This window comes from Styela clava, chromosome 14, assembly GCF_964204865.1.
Source record: "Styela clava chromosome 14, kaStyClav1.hap1.2, whole genome shotgun sequence".
Lineage (NCBI taxonomy): Eukaryota > Metazoa > Chordata > Ascidiacea > Stolidobranchia > Styelidae > Styela > Styela clava.
In genome coordinates this window covers 2,207,352-2,223,734 of record NC_135263.1, presented here as the reverse complement: position 1 = coordinate 2,223,734, position 16,383 = coordinate 2,207,352, and positions in this window count along the sequence as shown.

The window sequence follows — 16,383 nt, the reverse complement described above, 5'->3', positions numbered from 1 at the left end:
CGTTTTTGACCCTAAAATTATTTTATCTTAAAAATTATATATTTTATCTGTATTTGTGTGTGGCAAAGATCGGATGCAAATTATCAGCTTATCCATGGCCGTGTTGGCCAGCCATTCGCAAAATTTTTTTCTGTGTTACTTTCGCTCGGCGGATTGGCCGCGACTAGCGTTGATTCATATTATATACATTTTAATTGTATATCCGCCAGAGCACGAGACATTTACTTCGCAATTCTAGTTCTTTAGCGGTTGGCCTAGAGTCCTAGCCAGACAGACAAGCCGCATTATTTTCTTTTATATTGACGTGTGTACCTTTCATTACATGCTCAATTCATTTATTAATTAATAAATGTGTGGGCTTAATTATCATTTGTATTTATTTTCACTGTTACAGCCCTCCTGCGTGTGGAGGGGGGGGGGGGGGTTACTGGCTATGTAAAGCAATAAAAGTAGTCTACTTGAAGTCATAAATTGGGTTGTTCTTGCTCGGAGTGAAAGACGATTCGATTTGATATGAATGTGTAAGGTTGTACCTATGGCAACTTGTGGCTTAATGTTATTCGCTATATCAGTAAAAATAATAAATGTAATAGAATAATGAATCTTGTGTAGAAATCCCCGTCAAAAGATATACTCCCGCCACCGCTTCAAATAAGGAAATTAGTAATTACTTGTCGATCTAAAAATCGGTAAGTATGTTGATAGGTGTTTGTTTGTCTGTTAGACACTTTCGAATGTTACGCGATATCTCACGAAAGCGAAGTTGAATCTTCTCCAAATTTTGCATGTGCATTCATCATATCTCGGACCAGAATTGGATGAGTCGTATAATAAGCGAGTTATTGATTAATTAGTGATGAGACTCACGGTGTCGCTGTGGACTAAGAGCGGATGAATCGAAACGGCAGTTTCTGTTTTGGGGGATCCCCTAACTTTCGATCGATAAGTCTTCGGTTGATTGCACTGGTAATTCAAATTTTCAAATCATACCTCATTTAAAAACGCGGCGTCGGTTTTTTTTTTTATCAAATATCACATTTTTGCATTACTGGCAATCTTTGGGGGGGGGGGGTGTACAAAAGTCCGGTATAATTAACCCAGCATAAATTGTTTTCATGTGGCTGAAAGGATTTCAATCGTAATGACCGTTTGGCCGTGCCCAGTGGGTCGAGATGAAAAAAGGGTACTCCCGAAGTATGTGGACCAAGATGGCGGACACCGGAATGTAGTATGTGTACCAGGTTAGGGTTAGGCTATAATTTTATTCAAATTTTCATTATTTTAGTTCTGTTACGAGTTCGGGGCCTAGCCAAGTGACTCCCGTAGTATTTGTACCCGAAATTATGGCCTAACCCGAACCTGGTGCACTACTACGTTTCGGTGTCCGCCATCTTGGTTCACATACTTCGGGAGTACCGAAAAAAATTTAAAACACTGGCAGGGACGTATCCAGGGGGTTCGTGTCGAAATTTTATATTTTAAACCGTTTTTCTTTTAATCTCCCATTTTTGCATTGGTGCCGGGGCCTCCTTACAAAGATCCATTTTATCCTTGTTTGGAGTTCTGGCAACTTTCCTGCGTTTATCTTCTATTTTTTCATTTGTTCGAGAATGGGTCCCAAATATATCATCGAATAATTTCCAAAGAATCCTTGAAAGCAGGCAGAAACGTTCCGTTTAGTGTTTATTAGACAATATTGTGTTTACCTGTCTCTTTGCGACGCAGATTAACCTCAATGTTTTTACATTTGAACTTGAGTTTAATCATTTTGAGCTCGGTGTCTTTTCATCTTTGATCTTATTCAATGACCTGTGACATTTAAAAGTGCATTAACGCAATGAACCGTATCGGCAGGGTTAAAATAAGTGATATATTGTGAAATACACATCGAAGTTACTATGTTTTGACCGTTACTCGATCTAGTCTTGACTAGAGTGTCTCGTGTCATTGGCTGGACCTGAGTTATATTCGGGTCACAATTTATCAAAGACTCGAAACGACTCACGCCGTCTGAAATTAAAACATTTTTTTTTAAATGTGAAAAAATTTTTTTTTTTTTGTACCATACATAGCAATTTTTCGTAGCCTAAAACGCTTTTTTAGACCCCCAACACTTTTGGTAACACCATCGACCCATCCCCCCCCCTCCCCTTCAAGTTAAGCTCGAATCAGTGATTGACTGAATTTGATAGCCGTCCCGGGGATGACCCGTGGCTCGCTCTAGTCTCGGCTATCATCGACAGAGGCGTAGCCGATAATTTTCGAAGGAGATTTCTGAAACTTCTAATCGTCAAGTTAGACCGTAACATCTGGCGGGTCCGGTCACTAGCTATTGAAATTATATAGAATTATGTTGGTGTATTACGTACACTTATTCAATAGTAATGTGAGTCATCTGTGAGCAAAATTACGGACAATAACTGGAATGCCAAAACACTCAAACGATATAGAATAATAGTTTGTGCATTAAAGCGACTTTTCTCCATTCCACATACTTTACATAAGCCTAAATGTCACGCTTCTCAAAGCTGTTATTATTTGCAAAACAATAAAAACCACTTTAAATCTGAAGCAGTATTATTTGCGCACAATGACATTCACGGTCTGATGATTTCGCGGATTTGAAAACGTGATTGTATGCGTATTATTACGATGAACAATTGAACAATACATAGCAATTTGGAAAGATTAACCCTATATAGTACTTTGACTGTCACTGCTATCGGAAAAGGATTAATTTAATTTTTAATATTTTTGAATACTTTTTATAGCGCTCCAGTGTGTACCTATGTGGAGGTAACTAATTTTGTTCGCCTTCTTTACATCAAGTTGTATAAAGGGACTGAAACTCATGGGCAGTGGTATATTCGCTTGGCTAACACAAACAGTCCCCTAACTCGTAATGGAACTAAAATATGGGAAATCAGAATAAAATTATGGCCTAACCCGAACCTAGTACACATACTACCCTACGTCAGTACCATTTTTATTGTTATCAGGGTATATGTTCAAAAAATACCCCATGCAAAACGTTTCACTTGCGTTGGAAGCCGTTGTAATGTAGTACAAGTGTTAGTTGCGTAGTGTTGTTGTTTCGCTTCAATTTTTGAATTCCTAAGTGTCTGAACTCTTGTAAAACTTACTCCCGTAGTGTGTGTACTAGGTTACGGTTAGTTCATGATTTTACCCAGATTTCCTTATTTTAGTTCTATTACGAGTTCAGAGACATTCTGTGTCAGCCAACTGAATACACCTTACCCCAGGGTGGTCCAAACCCAGGCCCGCGGGCCACATGTGGCCCGCCGCTTTTTTATCTGTGGCCCGCGTCACATTCGGAGAGTAATCAAAAAATCGCATTCCATGTTGTTTCGTAATAAAATTAATCAGAAAAATCTTTTGACATATTGTTACATCAATATTGTCACTGAATTGACAACTAGCGAAGTTGAATGATGTGCTTAGCAGTCTAAATCATTATAGAAAACTAAAAATCGAATGCGGATTCTATTAGCCTGGGATGGCTATGTCTGAGTATGTGTTTGCACAATAAAAGTGTTTGTTTTGTATTGCACTGTTTACCTATTCTTGGCACTATTGTGGCCCGCGAACAATGCAAAAATAATTTTGTGACCCACGAATCGGACAACCTTGGACCACCCTGCCCTGTCCATACGTTTCAGTACCTTTACACAACTTGATGTAGAGTAGGCGAACAAAATTAGTTACGACACACACTTCTGGAGCCAAACTTAGTACACCAGCACAGGGTTTATTAAATTATCAACATTTTTATTTAATTTTAATTGGTATTTCGATGATGTATAGAAAAAGCGATCTTTTGTAAAAAAGCGCCCGTCAAAAAAACACTCCCAACATAGTTTAAAAAAAATAAAAAATTAGTAATTATCTACTTAGGGTTAGGGTAAAGAATACAGATTGCGATGTAAATTCAATGTTTCAAATAATTCCAAGCTTTCTACCCCCCCCCCCCCCCCCCCCCCCTCAAAAAACATTCCCGCCATCGCTCAAAAAAAAATAGTAATTATCTATCCATCAGTTAGGGTAAGGAATACAGATTGCACTGTGAATTCAAATTAATTACTAACCCTAACTGGATAATTGCTGTTTTTTTTTAATATTTTAAACGTGGCAGGGGTTGGTGTTTTTCTCGAATCTCGCAAATCTCTTTTTTGTATCAATGGTATTAGTGCTGATTATTTGGTTTTCTGCGAGACTAACTACTTATCCGTCTCCTATGCTTTTGTGCCGGTGGATCTGTATGCATATATTGCAAGGATGCTGTAGCAAGAGTAGAGATAACAATCCTAGTTCAACTGTATGTATGTCTGAAGAAGTCTGACCTTGGTCAGACGAAACGTTACAGAAATATATTTGTGTTAGTGTGCGGCAAGACTCTTGAATCACTTAGGAATGGTATTAGTGTATTATTATTATACTCTTTACAAAAGATCCAGGAAAAGTTGAAATGTCACATTGCGAGTATTTAATATTAAACGCGGATTGTATTACTATAATTTATATTGCTATTCATTCGTTTTTCCTTCACGGTATGTCGATTTGACCGGATATGAAACGCGATTATATGTGTATTACCACAAAATACAATACGTAGCAATTTAAAACATGTGTGGGCAAATTACGGCCCATCTAAGTGTTTCATCCGGCCCACTCATGCCTGCTAAAGTTACGACTATAATTTTTACGGATATAAAATTTCCGTTGAAAATATCGATGAAAATAGCGTCATAACGACCCCATTGTTACATCGTGCTTTTTAAATATTATATAAACTTGGAACCCGACATGGAAACAAAAAATCGATCAGGTATATTAAACCTTGTTTCGAAACGTCCTAACATGAACTGGATGGCGGAGTATGCCGTAACCAATGTTTATTATCTGTCTCTCTTATGTAATTTTGCAAAAAGTTTAGGGTGTCCGTAAAATCTTAAGTTTTTTTAAAATTGCAAAGGGAATTCATCGATATATGTATTGTTTGGCCCTCACAGATGTATTAAATGAAGTAAAAATACTTAGAACAATTACTGATTAAAAAACAACAAATCTGGTTGAGATATATTGAGAACTGACTTCATAACATAATTAAAATTGTAAAGGGGATTTTATGGACACTCTGTATTACTCTGAGAAATATATAATCGTAATACAATTCCCCACACCAAATAGAAGTTGTACGTTAAAACGTTGCTTTTGAGTATTTTTGGAAACTTTTGTGTTTGGTTTTAGATTTGTTCTATGTTTTTTCCGTGCCAGCTGCCAAGTCTTTGAAGCGGAAAATCAAAAATAATTTGCTCGCGTGCGTCATTTCCTGAAGTTAACGAAGCGTATCAAAGTCTAGAATGCTTGAGGTAAACTTTATTTATAGACGATTTATTTTCTGACAAATATAGCGACACTGCGCTAGATTGACAGTACACATGTTGTGTGGTTGCCCTAAAACAGTGGTTCTCAAACGACGAATCGCGCCTCACAAGGGGGGCGTAAAGCTAAATAAAAATAGGAATATTTGGTACTCCCGAAGTATGCGAACCAAGATGGCGGACACCGGAACGTAACATGGGTAACAGGTGAGGGTTAGGCGATAATTTTTTTCAAATTTTCCTTATTTTAGTCCTATTATCAGTTCGAAGACTAGCCAAGAGCCTCCCGTAGTATTCATACCTAAAATTATGGCCTAACCCTAACCTAGTACACATATTACATTCCGATGTCCGCCATCTTGGTTAGCATACTTCGGGAGCCCCGGATATTTATTAGATTTGATCTTGCCCGCCTTATTTTGAATATTTACATTTCTTTATTGTTTAGATATTGCGATTCCATCCACATATTTTCAATGTATTTTTGGAATAAAATATACTTTCGCCTTACTATCTGTTATTTGTAGCTTTTTGTTAGCAGATTGTCTTTGATGTGGGCGCGAGATTTGTCGAATTTTAAAAAATGGTCGCAGCTTAAAAATTTTTGAGCTAATCGGTTAATCGTCCAAGACATTGTAACTTGGTCCTAAAAGCAAACATGCCGAATAAAAAAGATTTCTTTTTTTTCCAAAAATATTCCCCTCTTATGAGTGACAGGTTGTACAGTTTGAGTTGGAGCGTAAATACGATTCGTAAGAATGCTTGCTGTATATCTGACAGCCGGATTCCGTACATTTGAACCCACGACAATTGCACCTGCATACTATTGAACCTATGGATTTTTTTTTGTTTTACGGATATTTGAACCCATACCAACCCTAACCCATGGGTTTTAGCACCCGCATATAGATTGAACCCGCGGATATACACATGGGTTCAAATGTACGTGGGTTCAAATGTACGGTCACCATGGCAGCCCAATAGCCCGTTACGCAGGGGGGCGATTGGGGCCGTGTATCTAATCCAGGGGGTCGGGTTGAGGATCGTACCCGCTAATTATTATGGCCTAACTTTAAAATTAAAAATTTAAGACTCCCATCTTTTTTTAAATTTTCTGGTTAAACCCCTGATTAATTCTAATCACGGGTGTCGTTGCTCAATAACCAATATTTGTTTCTCGCGCTTCTTTCACTCCGAAATATTAGTTAAGCTTTTTTACGTTCTGTACTCATTAAGTGTATTCAACAACGTATGGTGAAAAGTAAACTACTGATCACTGTTTTTTTTTTTCTATTTATTATTATTAATATAAGAAATACGAAGCATTTGCAAAGTAGCCTTTCGTAGCATTTCGTGATGCAAACAAAAAACTTCAAACTTTTCTAATTTAGTAAAATTGCACTCACTAAACCACGTTATAGTACCAATTCGCTACAGCTATTTTTTGTCGTCATTGCATATGCTATTTTTGAAAACCACCTAACTTACTCGGAAACAATAATCGTTGGGTAACGATGTGTTTTTTTATTTGTTTAATTTTTAAAATTTATTGCGGGTCTCCGTGAATAATAATCAAACGTCTCCAAGGGGTTCCGTGGCACCAAATGTTTGAGAACCCCTGCTTTACACAACTTGATGTATGGTAGGCTAACAAAATTAGTTACCCACATATTGGTACACACACTTCTGAAGCGCCATTGGGTGTATTTCATGTAAGGTGAAAAAATACTACTAAATTATGCTATTTTTAAAAATCATCTCGCCGCTGATAACCAAACTTTTACACCATCTATCAAATTCAGTACAGTAGATAACTCTAACCCACCCTAATTCATCAATATATGCAAAGCTATAGTGACCCCATGGGTTAAATATACTCAGGCCCCCTTTATCGACTTAACTTGTTGACATAACCCCAATAAGACGATTGAAATGCGGGAAAGGAAAAGAAAACTAAAGCAGAGTGCGGTCTGATGGATGGCGTGCAGGAATGCTTTTACTTTTGCGAATAATTTTGATTGATAGTTAGCAAATAAATGATGGAGATTTTTGTGCTCCAAAAGTGTGTGTACCAACAGTGGTTCTCAACCGCCGGTCCGCGATAACCTTGCTGCCGGTCCACCAAATATATTCCAATATTATACCTCAATTGTAACTTGCAAGGCATTGATGGGCAACCCATTTATTTTGTGAGTTTCAACTCCTATTGATGCGTAAACCAAACTTGATGAAAGGTGCTACGCCCATTTCTACCTTGGACGGCTGTAATGTTTCGTTAAGTTCATGACGTCATAACGGTGAATATCACAGCGGAAGAGTTCGAGGGCGATACCAAGTTGCCATAGTTTTGAATATCGATTGAAAACGAATATCCTGAGCTCAGTGACAAAGCCATTAAATTACTCCTTTTTTTTTATGTGCTCCCATAGTTTTCGTATCAGGATGGCGCACAACCTGAAAATAGTATGCGTACCAGGTTAAGGTTAGCAGGTTGTGCGCCATCTTGGTGCGAATACTACGGAAGCGCCGATATTTGTACAACTTACATATGTGAGAAAAGCTTTCCATCGTTATCTCCAATCAAGACCAAACAGAGAAATCGTGTGAAAGACAATTCTCTATTTCGCCTTGCGCAAACTTCTTTAGAACCGCGTTTAACACGTATGATATGGGAAGTTATTCATTAAATTGTATTGTCAACTTTGAATTGTATACTTTTGTCGTAATTACATCCGTTATTTTGTAAATTTTACCGGCGCGCAAATTAGAAAAGATTGCAAACAACTGCACTGGAATATTTGGAAGGGTTTTTCACTTCATATAAAATATTTGTCTCGGTACTCCATTTCTAAGAGCATCCATAAATGGCGTGAATTTATCTTTTAATGAGAAAAGTATGAAACAGTAAATAACTCTAGATCTCGTAGACACAACATATAGTTTGATGTGAGATAATACAGGAATCCAGAAAACCGCATAAAACAACTTCGAGCGAGCCGCGAAATACTCTGTGAAATCTCACTCTTCGTAATAAATGACAGTAAGAAGCTGCTGTCGCTTTTCTTGTTTTATTTAAAACAGCTTAGAAAAAGGCTATGAAGACAAGCAGAAGTAGAAAGTAGGAAACAACATTGACATTTGAAATAGGCATGAAGACATTTCCCCGTGTCCGTTTTTTGACACAAGCCAAAGACATGTACTAGCATCGACCAAAGCAGGGCTCTCCAAACTGAGGTCCCGACCCCCCCGTTTGGTCGCGAAAAAGCTCAATGAGGGTTGCAGTAAAATATAGTGTAGTATGACTTGTTGTTTCAATGGTCGTCTGAAACTTTGCTTGAAAATGAGGTCCTTTTGCCCCACGCAAGCTAGGGTCCCGTGAAAGCCAGTGAGGATCGTAATGTTGTTGAATTAGCGTTAAACGTTGACTTCAGACAAATTACTTGATCAACATTTTTTCGGTAATTTTCGGCAGTAATTGCGCGAGGAATTCACCCTCTTACTTTATAAAAGCTGTCATGAGATGTTAGCAACTTTTAAAACGAGCGTCAGTTCAAGTTAAAAAAAATGCAACAAGTAAGTATAAAAAAGGTGAGTATCGGTGGGTCGAAGACTACTAAGTAAAAAAATTATTTGAGTAAAGATTGAGAGTCAAACACAGGGAAATCCTGCTTTATGTTAAATAAATTAAATTACTATTACTAATCTGACTGAAATAATTGATTCAGATGTTTGATTTGATTTTTGTCATACATCGTGTTTCATGCCGTGTTTTGGTGTCAAGTTATGGGTTATTGTTTGTGCGCCTCGTCTTTAGAATATTAATAAATTAGGGTAGAACAGAAATTTGATATTCACCCCGGGGAGAGAGGAAAGTCGATAAGATTGCATAAGGGAATAATTAATGGTCTTTAGCCCGGTTACCAGTCAATATAGTGTATGGGCGTAATTATTAAATACCGGTAATTTGTTTTATATGCATTACAATATTATCGATATATTTTGGTGTTCCATAGTTTTCCATATTTTCGTTTCTTTTTGAATTTTAGAATTATAGTTTTTTTTATGTCGTATCATTACTTACAATACACGGGGTGTCCATAACGTTCCTTTACAATTTCAATTTTGTTATGGAATAAGTTCTCAATATATCTCAACCAGGTTTGTTGTTTTTAATCAGTAATTGTTCAAGTATATTTTTATTTCATATAATATATAATCTGTGAGTGCCAAAACAATATATGGTATCGATGAATTCCCTTTGCAATTTTGAATTCTTCTAAGGCTTTATGGAAACCATAGATTATGACAGAACAAATCGGAAGGGTCAATGTTTGTTTTTATCTTCTGTCTGAACAAGGCTCCAGACAAGCAGTCACGAGCGCGAAAGTTTTAAGAACATTTTGGAGGGAGCGAGAGTTCACGTCGATAAATGTTCGATTTGAGTTATGTCGAGGGAAATGTTTTCACGGGTTGCGTAAAATTACTTTAAACAGACAAGGAATTTATAAATAACTTCGGTTCTTTATCCACTAGAAACCTTGTCAAAACGTGCAAAAACAGTTCCAAACGAAAACTAACTTTGACTTGCATAAGTTTCACATGAATACATTTCACGCGACGCCTCAAAGAACAAATCATATTCACAAGACTTGCAAACAGTTCATTATCGAATCATCATTCCTGAGCTAATAACTAACATAATCTATTCGTCCTTAGAATGAATCCATAAATGTCGAGTTTCAACCCGGTAAAATAATAATTTGTTTGGTTTGTATGACCTTTCACTTTTGAACCCTGATATTAACAATTTCGTTGATTATATTGTTATGTTCTTAACCTTATAGGTAGTGTACTCAGAGTGCGAGGTATTATTCGAATTGAAAATTAATAGCATCCAGTCAATTTTTGCTTCAAGGTGGGCGTGTACATTAGGTAGATTCCCCATCTTTCCCACGTATTTTATTGTTGTTTAAGTTACCGAACAGTCGTTGCGTTTTGTGATATAAAGTCTGACTTTTTGGAAGGACCGGGTATTTTTCTAGTTTGGTATTGCCTAATCAATCCATTTTACCAAGAGACGTGAACACGAGTGGGAATCGGAGGAATCTAACATTCAAAATTGTTGTTCCACTTTTATATAAAGTTCAACTTTATGCCCGTTCCACGCTTTACGGAACATAACTCTTTAATTAAAAATTTTAATAAACAGATGTGTTATAATAGATATAACAGGTATGAATAGCAAAATTTAGTTTAAATTAGCTTTATTTATTTAGCAAAACCGGATCCATCGCATATTAGATTGGATTATTTAATTGAAAAGAAAAGAGAAATTCGCGCGTATAACGAACACTCTCAAAAACACGGACCCGATTACGCTATACTATCTATATACTTGGTCCGTGCTATAACAAACATAATTCGACACCATCAACGCTTTATATTCTTCAACATGAAAGTGTGTTTTTACTGTAATGAATCATGCTTTACGGGTCTTATCCCGATATAAGGCACAGTATATAAAACCGTAGAAAGATTAGCGTAGCCTTTCAAAGTTTTAAATGAATAATAATCAAAAAATTAAATAAAAAAAAATATATGTAAACTATTAGAGTAAAATTCAAGTCTGATCCATAGCAAGGACGGTGGTTCGTGCATAACTTTTCTCTCGAAGCGCACTTTTACGGCCTTCTCCCAAGCTAAAACAAACATAATTCGACACTCCTCAGCGTTCGAATCTTTCAACAAGAAATGTGTTGTTACTGGAATGAATCATATTTTACCGGTCTTATCTCTCTTATAATGATGTTTCAATCATTGCAGTCCATCAGGCGTCGAAAGCTTCGGATCAGTGAAGCCGAAAACAGACTGATCGACGGGCTCAGACAGTCTCAGAGAGAAAATATATCACAGAGCACGTTCTGACATTTATGTAATCCGGCTGTGGGTTTCGCTAAACGCTTGTGAGTGTTGGAACTTCCTCAAAGTGAAATTTGGTTTGAATTTTTCAAAACTATTTCGACGAGACATCAATTTTATCATAATGTCATATGTAACTGCCCAAAGTAGCAATAACGGCATTAATGAAATTTGACAGGGGCAAATACATCTGAGTCCTTAAATAAAATAATTTTGATTTACTCAGGAATATTAATCGGTAGGTAACAATGCGTTTTTCTGTTATAAATTCATTGTGCGGTTCCGTAAATTATAATCAACCTCCACACATACTTCATAACAGCAAAAGTTTGAAAACCCCTGGCTTAAAGACCACAATCTTATCGGTTTGACATGGTATACTCAATTAGTCGCACCCTTGGTGAGGCGGGGCATATATGTTCAACTCAAAATTTGGAATTTGTGACGTGCCACCTACTGAGGTGCAAAATTATTTCCTGAGTGGGTCTGTTACTGATAATAGACTTGCTTACTGGGTCGAACCAGATACAAGTGGGTCCGACGAAACATTTTGATGTTCCGAATCCGTCCCGCAGATCGTAGTTTGCCAATACCTGTACTGTGCCGACCAGGCACAAGGGGGCTGGATCCGGCACGCGAGCTGTAATTTGCCTATACTCCTGTACTGAGCAGACTAATACCACGTTAAACGCAGTGAAATCATAGGATCATGTGCCGATACGTATTTGTTTACTTGATAAATTCTTCAATATGAAATATGTCACAGATACGCTCTGACTTTTCTGTAATCCCGCTGCGGGTTTTGCTACGCTTCGGTTGAAACTTTCCTAGAATTAGGTTTCGTCTTGACTTTGAAATATTTTTGTGTAAAACATTGATATTAACATGAATATACTCACTTTAAAGGCCAGTCTTGGGCCATTGTAACCCATGCGACCGCACTCCCATAAGCCCCAATCGTGTTTATTATGTATATGCTGAACTCGTTAATTAAAGTAACTTTTATTCAATCGTTTTTTTTTTTTTACTTATAAAGAATAAGTCATTTTGTTTTACAAAATTTTATATTTTTCAGTTATTATACTTATTTAGACCCTACTCAATTTTTTTTGTCCCGCTTCGGCCTTGCTCACCTTGTATGCGTGTTTTACCTGGCCGACTAATAACTTCGTTACACGAGTGAAATCACAAAATTATACGGCGATGCGTATTTGTTTTCTTAGCAAAGTCTTTTCATTTTGTCACGGCTTTGCAAAAGGGTAGGAAACCGAGCTCCAGACGTTTATTAAACTAACGCACCTCACCCATATATTACGTAACGCCAAATACGGCCCAGGGGTCCTATAACCATGGCATAAAGGTGTTTTAATAGAATATTGTACTCGAAAGCCAATGAATATTATGAGTCAGAGGGAGATGGATTTTGGAGTTAAATTAGGGTGACGAAAAACAAACAATGTTCTATTAAAGGTTGGATATATTTTGATTGAAAAGTTCTATTCATAAATAGAAAGTGTTTGAAGTTTTATGAATATGGCGCGTTTGAGTTTTTGTTGTGTATGTGAAACAGGCTCCAGAGAAGTATTTATTAACTGTACAATTTCAAGTTAAAGGCTTGTTGTATTTTGAATTGAAATTTCTTTTATTTCTTTATTTCGGAAATAAAGAAAAGTTGGACCTCCTGAAGTATGCGCACCAAGATGGCGCACAACCTGAACTCAGGTTGTGTACCAGGTTAGGGCTCAGGTTATGCGACATCTTGGTGCGCATACTTCAGGAGTACCGAAAAGTTTTTGAAGTTTCATGAATATGGCGCGTTTCGGTTAGGTTCAGTTTTGCTCTCTCAGAGACAGGCAGTAGGCCAGCGTGAAATGAACTCACGTACCTGCTTTTTCAGCTTGTGTGGGCATATACATTGTGCATGTGTAATGATGGCTGGGTCTAATTTGAACGCAAAGTTTTTCTGAAAAAGCTACCAGTTGATTCCGTACGCGTCAGTTGATTAAACATTACACTAAATTACGTTTGAATTTAACGAAGTATTTCTTTACATTCTTAGGCTTCATATTAATAAAAAATGGCTTCAAAGTTTCGTTATACTTTGAATTAAAAGTTCCATTCAAAAATGCGTTTGAAATTTTATGAATATGGCGCTTTTGGTTTTTTGTTGTGTAGTGTTCTATGTGAAACAGGCTTTAGACTAGATTGTATTGACTGTACATTATCGCATTAAAAATTTGCTGTTTTGATTGAACAGTTCTAGTAAAAAAGAACGTGTTTGAATTTTATGAATATCGCGCGTTTTTGGTTTTTGTGGTGTTATCTGTGAAACAGGCTTTAAAAACAGCATGTTTGTATGTACAATATCACATTAAAAGGTTGATTATATTTTGAATAAAAAGTTCTATTCAGAAAAAGAAAAGTGTTTGAAGTTTTATGAATATGGCGCGTTTTTAATTTTTGTTTTTTTGTTGTTGTGTAGCGTTCTCCGGGAAACAGGCTTTATACATTCCATCCCATCTCATGTGCAGATATTTTATATTTTGAATGAATAATTACCCGAGAAAAACTAACTTTGAGTGAAAATTGATAGTTTTTCAGTTTTATGTTCTTGGATAAAGCTAGTAGTGTGAGCAAGACATTTTTTTGCTCTGAACAAAATTTCCAATCATCGTCTTCCGACTATTTTGCAGGAGCAAGAAATGGTTGACAATCCTGGACAACCGGGCTCAAAACTTTATGTGAGAGAAACTATGAATAAAAAACAGTTCATTTACAAAAGCTAGTCCAACAGATAGGATAACGTTTATATAATAATAAGAAGCACAATGTAACAATCGGGGGTCATTATGACGTTATTTTCATCGATATTTTCAACGGAAATTTATATCTATAAAAACTATGATCGTAATTTTCAGCAAATACAAGTGGGTCGGATGAAACACTTCGATGGATCGATCGGAACCGGCCCGCGGGCCATAATTTGCCCACTATGTCCTCGCGCTTAAAATATTTTCGATCATAAAACAAACTTTTGTTACAAGTAATTTTGTCATTTGTTGAATTATGTTAGCGGCCTCGATTCTAAGACGATAAGAATATCAAAGCGGAGCGACGTTTTCCTAAGAGATTTAATCGAATTATAAAAACATAAACGCTTTGTTACCCGGCGTTGTTTTTACAAGAATAAAACATATATTTAGCAATATTTCAACCTTTCCAATGTTAACATGAATGTATCCCAAAATGTCACCATGCGTGTTTGCGCAACTTTTCCCTGTGGTTATATAGTATCGTATCAGCCGGTATCTAATCAAACCAACAGGTGAGCGCATCAAATTTGTTAACGATTCACATATATTGGATATGAATGGGAATTATTGACCGCAATGCCGGATGCAAGTTGACAAAAACGATATTTGACCAACTGGTTAACCGAAGTGGTGACTGGATAACCGGACTGAGTTATATAATAAAGAAATATACCATTTCATAACTATAGTTTAGGACGTATAGAATAACTAGCAGCGATGCAGACTTTTTTCGCCTCCTTATTGACAATTCCATTAAACGATTATTTGAAAAGAAGGGGTTTCTTGATAACGGAACAATCGAAATAATCGACCAAACTTTGAAAAACCTCATTTACTCGATTTCGAGATGATTATTCAATTTCTTGATAATTTGGGGAGGAGTGACGGTTAAATGATAACCGGACAACCGTATAGATGTAATACGGCCTTTGCAAAACTAGTAGTTTCTTGCTTTGCTGTCGGTTTTGTTGACAACCGGACAGTCGTTCTGGAATAACCGTCTGTAAGGAAAATTACGAATATACCGGTATCAAAATTCTAACATCGCGAAAATAATGATTTTTCGATAATCAAACAAATCAGGACTCGAACACGGGTCATACAACTGTCCATACCGCAATTAAAACACTATCACATAAACAACTAAACCACAGAACCAACTAAAACAACAATTAGTCCTTTCTTCAATCAGAATATCGAATTTCAATGTGATGCATTCCGCTGCCGTGAGATGCTTTATTCAGTAAAGTCGCACGCACGCAGTATCCAATAGGAACGTAACATTTAAACGGCGGTATCCTTTCCCACGTGAAACGCGCACCCAGGGGAAAAGTTGTTTGAGCCATAAATCACTGAAGTTACGCATAAACTCTGCAACAGTGGTCTCCAAAGTTGATTAACCGGGGCCTAAAATTAGAAGCGAAAAGATATTCGCGGGCCGGGAAAGGGGAGCACGCGCAAGGAGCCGATATAATTGAATTGTGACGAATATACACGTGCTTAAACTGTGATAAAAACGTAACAATTGGCGGTATCTGAACATAATTATGATATCACATAAAGGTCATATTAAATTGTTACGCGGGCCGTAATTGGCCCGCGGCCCGCGGTTTGGGAACCCCTGCTCTAGACTAAAATGCAGAAAATTGATATGCATTTATTCGTAATTGCCACCCGAATCGTCCTTGAGCCACATATGTATAGCCAGGGCCGGATTATGCCTTTTAGGGGCCTTAAGTACTTGAAACATTGGTACACTATATATATATGGAATATAATAATTACGTTAATAAAACCAGTGTTCCATGTTATCTGAAATTGAATAAGTGAGTTTCAGTACGAACGTCTATGGAATATTCGGTGGTGCCCCTTTTCCGTGGTGCCCTAAGCCCGTGCTTATATTGGTTAAGCCCTGTGTATAGCATTACTGTATTTCCATGTTCCATGCGTTAATTTTCGGTATGAAATATTAAGTTTACCAATTATAAGTTATAATCATGCATAAGTCAGGGTGTTTAGTAGAGTGCTAAATATTCAAGTGATGTCATGATAGCGTCATACTACAAAATATGACGTCACTGACGATATGGGGTACCTTATCGCCCACAAACACCGTATTCAAATTGATTCATTTGAAATCTTTCAAAGGTTTGAAATTAGTTCAATCAATCATACTGTTACGTCACAGGCGTTAAATAGCCTGTTGAAGACGAACAAGTCGTCCGCTACGCAAACCGTTGCGTCCCCTG